This window comes from Hibiscus syriacus, unplaced genomic scaffold (genome assembly GCF_006381635.1).
Source record: "Hibiscus syriacus cultivar Baekdansim isolate YM2019G1 unplaced genomic scaffold, ASM638163v2 tig00112864_pilon, whole genome shotgun sequence".
Lineage (NCBI taxonomy): Eukaryota > Viridiplantae > Streptophyta > Magnoliopsida > Malvales > Malvaceae > Hibiscus > Hibiscus syriacus.
Window position 1 is genome coordinate 957937 of NW_024063414.1, and position 13309 is coordinate 971245.

The window sequence follows — 13309 nt, forward strand, 5'->3', positions numbered from 1 at the left end:
AACTTTCTTACCATGTGCCCGTATCATACGTTTTTGGTACATCTAACCATGACAAATAGCTTTCAATCTCTTTTCTTCAATCAAATTCAACTGGTCATACCTAGCTTGGACCCATTCTGCCTCATCAAGCTTTACCTCTGACAAAATCCGAAGTGAGGGAATTTCCACCTCAATAGGTAAGACAGCTTCCATCCCATAAACCAAAGAAAATGGAGTTGCCCCAGTTGAAGTCCGTACTGAAGTTCGATAAGCAAACAGAGCAAAGGGCATCTTCTCATGCCAATCCTTATAGGTCTCAGTCATTTTCTCTATGAGCCTTTTGATGTTCTTATTGGCCGCCTCTACTGCCCCATTCATCTTTGGGCGATAAGTGGTGGAATTATGATGCTTTATTTTGAACTATTTACAGACCGAGTCCATCATCTTATTATTTAAATTCAACGCATTATCGGAGATAATCCTCTCGGGCAAACCATATCTACAAATGATCTCCTTCTTTAAGAATTTGCATATTGTAGACTGAGTAACATTTGCGTAAGAAGCCGCTTCTACCCACTTGGTGAAATAATCTATGGCTACCAGAATGAAGCGATGACCATTTGAAGCTTTGGGCGAAATTTGTCCAATAACATCCATGCCCCACATTGAGAATGGCCACGGAGCTATCATTACGTGCAACGGATGAGGAGGAGTATGTATCCTATCTCCATAAATCTGACACTTGTGACATTTTCGGGCATAATTGATACAGTCTGTTTCGATAGTTGACCAATAATACCCAAATCTCATAATCTACCTAGCCATAACATGCCCATTAGCATGGGTACCACATATTCCCTCATGCACTTCTTCAAGAATCAATTTGGCTTCTTTCGCGTCCACACATCTTAACAAGACCTGATCCAGACTTTTCTTGTATAGAGTCTCACCATCAAGCACATACCCTGATGCCATTCTTCTAATGGTTCTCTTATCATTCTCAGTGGCATGTTCTGGATAACTCTGATACCTTATATATTGCAAGATATCATAATACCAAGGGTTTCCATCTTCTTCTTCTTCAATATTAAAACAATGGGCTGGATACTCATAAGACTTCATTTCAATGGGCATCATATTTGAATGCTCGCTCATCTTAAATGCCGCTGCCAGTGTGGCTAAGGCATCTGCCATTTGATTCTCTTCTCTGGGGAGGTAATTGAAAGTTACTTCTTCAAATTCTTCAACAAGTTCCATAACCAACTTACGGTATTCTACAAGCTTGGGATCTTTTGTCTCCCATTCTCCTCTGAGCTGGTATATTACCAAAGATGAATCCCCATACACTTTAAGCATTTTTACTTTGCGTTCAACAGCAGCTCTAAGACCCAGAACACAAGCTTCATACTCGGCCATATTGTTTGTACAATCAAAATTAAGCCGACTGGTGAAAGGATAATGCTCTCCTTCTGGTGAGACCAAAATTGCCCCGATTCCATGTCCCAAGGCATTTGAAGCACCATCGAAGTTCAACTTCCAATATTTGCTAGTGGATGCAACTACTTCTTCTACCGAAATAGCCATTAAATCTTCATCCGGGAAATCAAAGCTCAACGACTCATATTCTTCCGAAGCCCTGCTTGCAATGAATTCCGCTATAGCACTTCCTTTAATTGCCGTCTGGTTTACATACTGGATGTCAAACTCAAACAATAAGATCTGCCAACGAGCTAATCTTCTAGATAATGCAGGCACACCCATTAGATATTTCAAGGGATCAAGCTTGGATATAAGCCAAGTAGTATGATACAACATATATTGTCTAAGCCTTCGGGTAGCCTATACTAAAGCGCAACACAACTTTTCAACGGGTGAGTATCTTGTCTCACATTCAGTGAACTTCTTGCTGAGATAATAGATAGCCCTTTCTTTCTTCTCAGTTTGGTCATGTTGCCCCAGCACACACCCCATTGAATTTTCATAAACCGACAAATAAAGAATCAAGGGTTTGCTTGAGATGGGTGGCGCTAAAATTGGAGTGCTCGACAAATATCTCTTCACTGTTTCAAAAGCTCTTTGACAATCTTCACTCCAATCTCCTGAGTTATTCTTACGAAGAAGGCGAAATATGGGATCACACTTTTCTGTCAGCTGTGAAATAAACCGAGCTATATAATTTAATCTCCCCAAAAAATCCTCTGACTTCTTTTTGTGTTCGTGGGGGTGGCAAGTTTTGAATAGCCTTTACTTTATCTGGGTCTATTTCAATTCCTTTTCGGCTCACTACAAATCCCAACAGCTTCCAGATGTCACCCCAAAAGTACATTTATTTGGGTTGAGTTTTAACTGGCATCTTCTTAGTATTTTAAAAAGCTTTCTCAAATTCCCGATATGTTCTTCCTCTGTCTTAGCTTTGACAATCATATCATCGACATAAACTTCTATCTCTTTATGCATCATATCGTGAAATAACGTCACCATGGCCCTTTGATATGTTGCCCCGGCGTTCTTCAATCCAAACGGCATTACTTTATAACAAAACGTTCCCCACATGGTAACGAACGTCGTTTTTTCCATATCTTCAGGATTCATCTTAATTTGATTGTAGCCAGAGAAACCATCCATAAAAAGAGAACAAAGAATTTCCAGCAGTATTATCCACTAGCGTGTCTATATGTGGCAAAGGAAAATTATCTTTTGGACTAGCTCGGTTGAGATCCCTGTAGTCAACACACATTCGAACTTTCCCATCCTTCTTCGGTACTGGAACAATATTAGCTACCCATTCAGGATATTTGGCCACTTTAAGAAACCCAGCATCAAATTGTTTTTTCACTTCCTCTTTAATCTTGAGCAGCATCTCAGGTCTCATTCTTCTCAGTTTTTGTTGTACCGGTTTACATTCAGGCTTTATTGGCAGTTTGTGAACAACCAACTCTGTATCTAAACCCGGCATATCTTCATATGGCCAAGCAAACACATTCTTGTATTCTTGAAGCAATTCTATCAAATCATATCGACCTCCAACTGACAGAGTGGTACCAATCTTTATTTCTCTCTTATCCTCATTTGTCCCTAAATTCAAAATCTCAATAGACTCTTTATGAGGCAAAATCTGCTTATCTTCATTCTCCACCATTTTCAGCAATTCAGTAGGTAGTTCACATCCCTCATCATCATCAAAATCCTCGATTTCTCCTTGACATATAGGCTTCTCGAAATCAATCTCCGGGTCAGAGTCATTGGCATTCATATTATTGATATCTGAGCTCCTGAAAAAAAATAATGAAAGAGAAGATATATATACATATATACATATGGGAGGATCTTTTCCCATATAAATAAATAAAAAGAAATAAATGCATACATATATACAACAAAGAATGAATGAATGAAATGTATAGGAGAATGTTTGCCATTTGGAACTAACAGAATGCATCCTTTATTGAAAGCAAGAAAAAACAAACAGCTTAACCCTTTACATAAAATCACCTATTGCCCCAGGGTATGAACAACATGGAGAAAGTTACAGTGCATTACTCTGTAACAGATTTGTAAACTACAGGCAGTTCTTCCGCGGTCCAATTGTTCAACACGAAGACCGGTGGTGCAGGATAAATGCCCATAGCTCTCATTTCCTCAGATTCATCATCAGTTATAACATTAATGCCTAAATCTCCCAAGGCATTCTCAACCATCGTCTCAGTGTTCCTTGAATTCCCTTGAAACATATGCCCCCCAGACATGAAAATGCTACTCAACGGCGGGAAGGTCATGGGTTCCCAGCTAAGGTCTTCACCAGCCAATCTGGCCTTTCTGATTTCTTGGACCTTCTTAATTCCCCTCATCTTATCCCTCGAAGTTGGCTGATATCCCAAACCAAATCGATCTTTTTTAGTAATAGGGCATATGGGATTCACCGGTCCTTGCAACTGTCGGCCTAAACCCTTTCCAACTTTTGCTCCTCTTCCAAGAGTCAATTTAAGCCCCATCTTGGTACAGTTTGACAATCGATGCTTTGGTATCTTCCTGCCTTCGGCCACAAACGTAGCATTGACAAACTCTAACGATCTGAAAGAACACTCGACGGCTTGCTCATCAACTTCAATATACAGAGCAGTAGTAGAAACAGAAGCAATAATGTCCTCTTCAGCATGAATACATACCAACCTTCCATTAATCACAAATTTCAGTCTCTGGTGCAATGTGGACGGAACTGCACCGGCCTGATGAATCCAAGGCCTTCCCAACAAACAATTGTATATAGGCATAATGTCCATTACGAGAAATTCCACTTCATAAGTTGCTGGACCAATATTCAGAGGAACATCAATCTTGCCCAACACTTCTCTTTTAGTCCCATCGAAAGCTCGAACCACACTTTGACAGGTTCTCATAAGTGTACTATCTAATGGAAGCTTCTTTAGAGTCACTAAAGGCATCACATTCAAGGCTGAACCATTATCAACCAAGACCCAGGACAACACATACCCTTTACATTTAACTGTAATATGCAAAGCCTTCTGACTACCCATCATCCCAGAAGGGATTTCATCCTCAGAAAAAGATAAAAAATTATCAGCTTGTACATTAGAAACTAACCGATCCAACTTTTCAATGGGCAACTCTTTCGGAACAAAAGTCTGGTTCAAAACCTTTAACAGAGCATTCCTATGGGCCTCTGAACTCAAAAGTAATGATAAAACAGAAATACGGGCATGCAACTTGTGTAACTGTTCCACAACACTGTATTCACTGTGTTTCAGAAACTTCAAAAATTCTACCGCTTCATTCTTGGTTACTGGTTCATTAATAACATGCTTATCCTCTTCTATCTGCACATCCACTTTTTTCCCTTTATCAACTGCAACCTTCTTCTCAGACTCTTTAGGTGGATTAAGAGAATAACACCTACCGCTTCTAGTAAAGCGTCCCACCTCATCTACTTCCTCATTCTCTTTTGTTACATCTCCCATCTGGCAATCATATCTCCAAGGCACTTGTTTATTATCCCGATATGGGAATGGAGATGGAGGTGTAATAACCACTTTCGGGGCTACCTTCTCAGTAACTCGATTTTTGGGAGTAATAATTAGAGGACAACTGACATTGTATACCCCTTTAGATGATCCTTCTGAAGTGCAAACTTTCGCTTCCTCTTCTTCAGCAATCTCTCTAAAGAACTCAATTTCTTTATTGTCCATCATGTCTTGTACCAAAGATAGGAAATCAGGACATTGCTGAATACTGTGTCCTTCACTGTTATGATACTGACATACCTCTCCACTGTTAAACTGTTCACCCATCAAACTGGGTTTCAACAATCCTACCTTGACCATCTGGCACCACGCCCAACTCATGGGTGATACCACCTCACTAACATTCTTTACAATTCTCTTTCCTTTCTCTTCAGTAATCGCGTTAACTCCTGCCCCTGCATGGCTTGGCAACAGATTCTGAGCTATATTTGGCTACTCACTGTCACCAAAGTTGATGACATTCCTCGTTCTCAAAGCTTAGACAACCTTCTTAAAAGCAGTACAATTCTCAATGGAATGCCCAGGGTTCCCTACATGGTACTCACACTGAGCACTAGCATCATACTACTTGGGAAAAGGAGGTTGCATTGGTGTCACGTGATATGGTGAAACCACATGTCGATCATACAAAATCTGAAATAATTCCTTATAAGTCATCGGGATGGGGTCAAATTGAGGCCTCTCTCTTCTCTGGTCCCTTGCCCCTTGTCTATTATCATTTTGTGTTGACGACCCTGCTCCTTGAGGACGGGAAACAGTGATGTTATTAGAATCGTACTGCCTCACATTACTGACTTCGCTTTCGTTTTTTCTCGTTGGTGACCTCTTACTAGACTCTCCTCCTTCGAGCTTTCCACTCTTAATCGCCATTTCAATCATTTCCCCTGCTGTAACCACATCAGCAAAACTTCGATAAGGATTACCGATAAGATGCGAGAAAAAAGGAGCCTTTAAGGTGTTGACAAAAAGCATATTTGTTTCCTCCTCTTCCAATGACGGGTGGACTTGCACCGCTACATCTCTCCATCTTTGAGCATATTGTCTAAAACTCTCGTTAGACTTCTTTTCCATTCCTTGCAACATCATCCTGTTGGGCCTAACATCTTTCACATGTTTGTATTGCTCAAGAAAGGACTTAGCCAAGTCTTTCCACGATTTAATATTAGCTCTACTCAGCTGGTTATACCATCGGATTGCCGAGCCAGTTAAGCTTTCCTGAAAGCAGTGTATCAACAATTGATCGTCCCCTATGTATCCGGTCATCTTCCTACAAAACATTGTGATATGTGCAGAGGGGCACCTGGTACCATCAAACTTTTCAAAGTCAGGAACTTTAAACTTTGGAGGCAAGACCAGATCGGGAACTAGACTTAACTCCTTTGCGTCAAATCCATAGACACTGGTATCTTCCTTCATGGCTCTGACCTCTCTTTCTAACTGCTTCCATTTCTCTTCCAGCAGATTGTTTTGGTCCTTCTTGGCTTCTTCATCAAGGTTCGGAACTTGATGATATTGATGTTCTTCCTGATATAAACTAGATCCAGGCTGTACGTTAACAGAAGCACCGACTGGATTAATGTGTACCTTCCCGACATGAACAGGGGTTACTTGAACATTCTGAGATTGTTCTGGGGTTAACCCTGGATGATGAAGTGGGTCTTCAGTTACACCTTCTGGCATAGGGCTTTTCCCATATTCTGGATTTCTTCCATCCAACATACTCGCAAACTTGGCAAACATCTCCTTTTGGGCATTCATCATATCTTCTTGCATTTTCTTGATATTATCTTGTAACTCCGACTGAGCCTTCTCAATTTGGGCAAGTTTGTCTTCCATAACTTTCTTCCTGATTCTGTAGATATGCTTGAGATTTTCCAGTATTACTCTGTCACAGAGTCATTTTGTTATCACTAATATTTATTATTGAATATGAGATATATGATTATGAATGAATAAAATGCGATGCAAAAATTAAATGCATTAAAAAAATACATATGCAAAATGCAGGGTGTTGATCCAGGAACGACTCCTTAGAACAACTCTTTATATTAGAACGACGTTCAATTACAAAGTTGAAACATATCACAAATAAATCTACACCATCTCTCCTATTTCTTGTACGTGTGCTAGTAACTCTACAATCTTCTGGTTTTCTTCAGCCTCAGGATCTAGTTCTTCAGTCACATCAGCGGCTTCCTCAGATAGAATGACCAAATATTGAGCTATTCCCCGTGCGTGTTCTAGGTAACAAGCAATAGAGTCTTCTATTTGCTTAACTCTCGCCTGAGCTCGCTCCCATCGAAAACGCCACTGTATATCCCCCTCATAAGGAACTATCGATAGCTCACTTGCTTGCCTCTGAAACTCTTGAACCATGGCTTCAAGCTCACTCACTTGTTTTTTCAGACTTTCAACCTCTCCCTGGCTCGAGCTACCTTCCTTGTTTCGATATCGTCATAATGCAGTCTCTAAACTTGAAATTTTCTCCTTCAACTTTTCATTTTGGGCTTGACTCTTTTGTAACCGCTGCTCTAAAGAATCCTTTTCTTTCGATAAAATTTTCACTTGGTGCCTGCTTTGTTTGAGCTCTTCTTGACTCTCTCCGGCTACTCTTTTGAGGCTCGCCACCTCTTGCCTCAATTCGACCGACTTACTCGAGCTAGAACCTACTTGAGCTTTTACCATTCGCTGATAAGTTGACCGAAGATCGTCAAAGTCTAGCCGAAGTTGCTTCTCTACTTTTTCAATTCGATCTGCTCTACTCTTCTGAATGTCAATCTCCAATCCCTTTTGATACACATCATCTTCTAGCTTCTGCAAAGTCATTCTCCATTGTCTCCGTTCTGCTTCGAAATCGCGCTTGGCTAACTCTAATGGAGATGGCACCACTCTCAACTGTTCCTCCACCGGCTGAATATTTTCAGGATTCACCATCGGGATATTGTCATTTACTCGACCGCTTCTTCACTGCTCATACTCTTGAGACAACTCGAGATCATAGGTGAACAAATTCACGCGACGAGTTTGCTTCCAAGCCTCAGCAACCCCTTTAACTTTACCCTTATACTGATCTCCTTTGAATGCAAAATCCGACCCTACCAAGTCCCACGTGGCTGGAATGAACTGCCTCGATCCATACTGTCTGGAAACTAGTAGCGGAGCATACCCAACAGAACCCCATATACCTGGCAAAGAAACCCAATCTCGCTCTCCACATCGGTAAAGTATATCCGAAGAGGTATTCCACGAAGCTCGCCACAAAATATCTCCATCCCTGATATCCTTGAAGATGACCATCCATTTTTCTTTGGTAAAACCCCCAGGCCACTCTTTAGAAAGAAAATCCTTCAAAGGTGAGAAACCGTCTAGAAATACTCGTCCTGGTGCTCTTTCAACATGTTTGAAATGACTCAGAATCCACACTAGCAGCAAAGGCGAACATCCTATAAAGCGTCCTTCTCCCTCGCGCCTACAAGAACTCAAAGACCGGAACGTCTCAGCTAGAATAGTTGGAACAGGATCCACGCGCTTGTCTAATCTTTCAAACAGGTCAACAACTGATACGTCTACATATCCTAGCACTTTTGGAAAAATAACGAGCCCATAAATCCCTAAAGCAAACAAGTCAAGCCTCTTTCTCTTATCAGGATGATGAGCAATTACTTCTTTCATAGCAGCCCAAGAGATGCACTCACTGTCTCCCTTCTTCTTAATGTTTCTGATTACCCAATCTTCACTCATTCCAGTCATCAATAGTAATTTCTTCTTAAATGAAGGAGTGACTGGCAGCTTGGTATATATTCTATCTATCTGGGACCTCGGACAACGGACCAATGCTTGATACTCCTCTATTGTTGGTGTCAGGTCTACTCTACCAAATGTGAAACAGCTATAAGCCGGATTCCAGAACTGCGCCAATGCTCTAAACAGATTTCTGTCAATAGGAACATCCAGAAGATAAGGAATATCGCCGTACAACTGATAAAACATCTCCTTATCGGCTGCTTCCCATCTTCCCCATATCTCCTTTAGCTCACTTAGATCATTCTGACGCACGTTGATATGAGTATAACCAAATAACTCTGATACGTATCCAGGCATCACGCTGTCTCCATTGGTTAATTGGGACTGTTCCGACCACCTCAGAACATCTGCATTGTCCTCAACCTCTTTCTGAACCGTTCGTTCCATATTACTGGTCTTCTATATGGACATCGACCCCAAATCAACACCATGTAATGGACAATGCAATGCAAAACAGAAAAGAAACAAGGCAAAAACAACAAAAGATCGGTTAGTAAACATGAAACAATTAATTCAGGATAATAATTTGTTCAAAAAATCCTACCCACATATGCTGACTACCCAATCATGCTTTATCAGATCCTACCCAACATGATATCTACTCCATGCCTCGTTATTCACAAAAAGAAAACCTAACCGCATGATAACTAATTCGCATACTTGTTCAAAAAAATAAACCTAACCGCATGATATCTAATTCGCATGCATTTATTCGAAAAAACGAAAATAAATGACTCAAAAAAGCTTTTCCTTGTGTACCCTCCTCACGGGATTCTTAAGGCTCGGGTTTGGCTCAACCTAAGTTCGGGCTCTATATTCACTATATGCCGGGTTAGGTTCTAAAGCAATAGGTTCTCGAATTGTCCTTGCCGGTGCCCCCTTGGGCTGCCGAACCCTCAATCCTGGCCCATCACAGGCTTTAGGGGATCGAGTTCAATTTCGAGGGAACACACCTCCTTATGTCCATGCGGAGGTGAATACGATCATGAGAACCATAAGGCGTGAGCTCCATGAGCGATCCACTATCCCATGCGGAGGTGAAAACCACACGAGCGCATAGTCTCTCACTCCTACTTAATTAGGACGGAGTGGGGTTTTAGCTCATGTTATGATAATGCAGCTGTGCAGTGTGTGAGGAAAAGCGAAAAAACAAACAATAAAAACACTCAAAATCAATTCCTAAAACAAATAATTATTCTGAAATCATTAACAAACAGATTAGTACAACTATTTAATTGTCAATCAAATTAAATTAAAGAAATCAAAATACAAACGAAACTTATTTAAAAACCAAACAAGGGATCAAAAACCAAATTAAAACGAATTTGTAATTTTCAATTGCAAAGACAATTAATTAATCGACTATCGACTTGACTCTCTAAAAAAAGGTCCCCAGCGGAGTCGCCAAGCTGTCGAAACGGTTTTTTCCTTAAAATGGTGAAAAAAGGTGATTTTAAAAAACCACATTAATTCTTAATTATCTCTTTTTAATTAAAAAAACAAATGCGATTTAAAAGACCTCTCGTTTCGAAAATTTTTGGATTTCCTTTATTGTTCAAAAAATACGGTTCAAAGAGTCGCCACCAATCTTTGATTAGGGTGTGATTGGGCACCCAAAAATGCTTTGTCATTTTAAATAAAAAATAATTTTAATTAAAACAACAAATTGAGGTCTGCGTTACCAAAATCCGAGTTCGGGAGTCGGTTACGTGTGGGGAAGGATTAGCACCCCCACAACGCCCTAAATCGGTACCTAATCGATTAATTAACGTCCTTGCATTGAACTTTACAAATTCGAATTCAATTTGATTTTTGATCCCATAAAATAAAAATGTAAATTTAAAACATTCAAAAGCACTCAAATAAATTAAATTAAAATTACCGAGTCGTTTTAGAAAGACAAAGAATGTTCGATTATTTACAAATGTCGAGACCAGATCTTAAAAGTTATAACAACCTTTTCTCGATAAATTTAAATAAACGAACATTTCCATTTCTTTCGTTCCCAAATTTTAGGTGACAAATCAATTTTTGGTTTCACTCTCGGGATACACTTTTATTTTAAAATCACTAAAAGCGGACCTCAAATCAGTTATGACTGCCCACTTGAAACAATTTTAAATTAAAAATATATTACCCTTAATCCAATTATGTCGTATGGTCGAGTTATGCACATGAGGATATCATACAAGTTATGCAAAAAGTATGTCACATGCCAAAAATTAATTAAACAAATATTATAATTAAAAATATCATACAACATTCAATCAAGATAAAATGACTAGTCCTACATGTACGCAAATGAATAAAATGGAACTTAAATTAAGCATTATACTATCTTACCTAAATTAAATATATGAAGTCTAAGCATACAAAACCATAGCATCTAAATATAGCATATAATAAACATCCCCCAATGCAAATTCACGTAATTGTTAAAAAGAAATATTCAACATATTACAATTGATATTTACTCAAGTATATTAATTCAAACTTAAACCTAATTATTTAATATATATATATATGTTTATTTACACGCATTGGTATCTTAAACATGCATCAATGAATTTACGTACAAAATATTACAAACATCGGGACCATAAAATAACAATTCGCAAGGGATCAAAGCATAAACTTTCAAAGTAATAGGCCAGAAACACAAATAATGCAAAATTCGATTTAACAAACCAAATGGACTAAAATCCAACATGTAAGAATTTAAAAGGTCTAATATCTAAAGAGCAAAGACTAAGTACAATAAACACTTTAGGACGAGAATTAAATGTGCATAAAGTATACAGACCGAAATAAAATAGGTGCAAAACAAAGTTACAAAATCAGAAACGCAGTGGTTATGGACCAAAATGCATAATATTGGAATATTGAATGGATCATCCCACAGATAAACCACGCGTAAAATGTATGCCCTATACACTACCGTTTCAATGAATTCATATATACAAAATATAGGGTGAAAACTGAACCCTAAATCAATTGCTTTCATTCCCAGCCGTAATACCCTCTCATCTTCTCCACTCTCCCTCTCGCCTCTTCTCTCGACCCTCTGTGATAACCCAGGCACGATTCACTTTTCCGACCACTACCGTGGTGGTCACCAGCGATGAAGCACCCGAATCGACCTAATGAGCCTAGACACCTCCTTCCTCTCTAGCCCTCAACCAAAACGAACGACCAACACCACCTATGGACTCCGACGAGGACCAGAACCGGCGAGATAAGCTAAGTTGAACCTTTCTTTTAACTTTTCTTCTGATTTTGCTTTTAGTCTAAACAAAATTTCAAAACGTATGAAACCAACATGACTCGGTGTTAAACCAATCTCAGACTACGAACCCGAGAGCTTCGCCCCCTAAACACCAAAGAAAAAACGAACCAAACGGGATAGAGACCCAACCTCGATGCAGCAACGACATCGACAATCAATCAAAACAGAACCTGAGGTAAATCTAACTGTCTATTTCTATCTTCCTTACCCTTATTTTCTTCCTAAATAAATACCACATATACGAATAGTTAGTAAAAATAAACAAAATAAGATGAAATACCTCCTTATTAATGCTTGATGTTTTTTTGTTGTTTTTGCTTGAAAGAATGCTACTGCCCTTTTGTGAATGATTGATATCCTTGCGATTGTGAGAATGAAAATCAGGAGAGAAAAAAAATGTTTCTTTTTATTGCTTTTCAAATGTTGAACCAGAAACTTTTACAAATTCCCCTCTTTCCTTTTCGTTCTCTCTGTAATCTCCTGCTCGTTTTTTTTTTGTCTGATCTTTTCTTCTCTTCTCTGTTTCTGGTGATTAGTCTCCCATTAAAAATTGACTCCCCCTTTTAGTTTCCAGTGGTTAATTATAAATTAAAAAACCAACTTACAGTTTAATATCCCACCCACGATCAAACACTACTTCTCCTTCTCACTGGATATTCGTTTGTGTTTTTGCAGAACCCACGTGGACTGGATGCTAGTATAACATGTTGTTTGGACTGATTTGGGCTGCTCTGCCGGGTCATTGGTTTGGGCCTCCAACTGCTCTGCTTTGGGTCTGTTCCGACCTAGCCCCGGACAAAACCGAGCATCTACAATACATCAGTATGAACCAACTCTAACTTTTCTGCCTTGGGTGTCTTGTCAATCTTTGCAAAACTAACTTTCTTTTGTTTGCCAAAGATGCAATCCTCGCATAGTCTGATGTCTACATTCTTTATATCCGGCAGCTTCCCTTTTGACAAAAGTGTCTTCATCCTTTTCTCGCTCATATGGCCAAGTCTTTGGTGCCATATGTTTGATTTTCCATCGGCATCAGCTACTGCAATGATATTCTCTAAATTTAAGGTTACATAGAGAGTACTAGTCTTCTTACCACGAGCAATGACAAATGCTCCTTTGGTAATCTTCCATTCACAGCCTGAAAAGTTTGTACTATATCCTTCTCTATCAAGCTATCCTACAGAAATCAAATTTCTTTTGA